The 1,602-nt window shown below is 41.8% G+C and overlaps 1 protein-coding gene and 1 pseudogene across 1 annotated transcript in view; one reads left to right on the top strand and one right to left on the bottom strand.

The window, feature by feature from the left end:
* Window positions 1–1,602, top strand: part of SEMA4B (sema domain, immunoglobulin domain (Ig), transmembrane domain (TM) and short cytoplasmic domain, (semaphorin) 4B) — a 24,761-nt gene that overhangs the window by 6,564 nt on the left and 16,595 nt on the right. The window lies entirely within an intron of this gene.
* On the bottom strand, window positions 555–1,220 carry LOC102260249 (annotated as a pseudogene).

Here is a 1,602-nt window from a genome sequence, read left to right as displayed (position 1 = left end):
AAAAAGAGGAACCAATGTAATAATCTGAACAATAAAGATTTAATTTAAAAAAACTTTAAATGTCTCAAGAGCACAGCAAATGCTAAACACGCTAAGATCGTGTTGCTACTTCAATAGCTGGGGAGTGGTGAGTGCTGGCCTATGGCTTAGGATCTGCATCCATGCTTGTTTCCTGAGTCTCCTTCAACTCTGAGAGCTTCTCATCATTTTCCAGTGTTTGCTGAAGTTTGTGGATGGTACTAAGAAGAACATGAAACTGTTTCCGTCTCAATTCCAGCTTACCTTCAACACTTTCTTTAATATGTGAAAGGTGCTCCAATTCTTTGCCCATAGCTTCTAGTTCCTTTAATGGAAGAGATTGGACAATAATCGTGCACCTACAGATGAGGACAGTGTGTGGGGAGTGAGGGCGGAGGGTGGGGTGGGAACTGGGTGGAGGGGAGCTATGGGGGGAAAAAAGAGGAACCAATGTAATAATCTGAACAATAAAGATTTAATTAAAAAAAACTTTAAATGTCTCAAGAGCACAGCAAATGCTAAACACGCTAAGATCGTGTTGCTACTTCAATAGCTGGGGAGTGGTGAGTGCTGGCCTATGGCTTAGGATCTGCATCCATGCTTGTTTCCTGAGTCTCCTTCAACTCTGAGAGCTTCTCATCATTTTCCAGTGTTTGCTGAAGTTTGTGGATGGTACTAAGAAGAACATGAAACTGTTTCCGTCTCAATTCCAGCTTACCTTCAACACTTTCTTTAATATGTGAAAGGTGCTCCAATTCTTTGCCCATAGCTTCTAGTTCCTTTAATGTCTCATGCCTGTCTGGATGATGCTGAATCACTTTTGCCAAAGCATCATATTCTTGGCGATTTTTTTGTATGCGTTTTGCTTGAAGAATCTGCTTTTTGCACTCAGCAATTTTTTCATGTGCTCCAGCAATGCTACATTCTATTTCTTTGTAAATTTTTTCATAATTTTCCATTTCTCTGAGATTCATATCATATATCAGCAAAGTTTTTCCCATGGAAAATTCACACTGAGACAGTGTACTCAGCATACGTTGGTACTGGCTGTAACCCTCTTCCTGGGATCCAGAGTTGCATCATTTAATGAAACTTTTCACTAGTAGATTAATTCTGCGATCATCTCCAGCATCATTTCCATCAATTAGGAGATGCTTCCGTATGACTTCGTCTAAGGGTCCCTGTTTGGGTGCCATCTGTTGGCATCCAGCCCCAGCAGGTCCAGGGGTTCCCATAGGTGTGGATGAAGTCAGCGAAGAAGGAATGACACGGAGGCAGCCTTCAGTTGATCAGCAGCCTAGCCAGAATCTCTAGCCAGGATCTCCAGCCAAGTTCTGTCCTTTATTGTCTTGTTACATCTGTATTTAATCCTCTCAATTTCTATTCCAAAGGTTAGGGCGTTTCTTATCTCCATTCCAGGGAGTAAAGATTATGTAGCTTAAGGGTGATTGTTCGTAGTTAAAGTGATTAACTACCCGCCTGGCATTTAGTTAAGGGGTTTTATTCCCTCCCTAACTTCAGGGAAAAATCCCTACCTGGGGAAACAACCTTTCTCGGAGAGGTGACCTTGGTTAAAACACATAG

This window comes from Myotis brandtii, unplaced genomic scaffold, assembly GCF_000412655.1.
Source record: "Myotis brandtii unplaced genomic scaffold, ASM41265v1 scaffold561, whole genome shotgun sequence".
NCBI lineage: Eukaryota > Metazoa > Chordata > Mammalia > Chiroptera > Vespertilionidae > Myotis > Myotis brandtii.
This window is presented reverse-complemented; position numbering and strand designations above follow the sequence as displayed.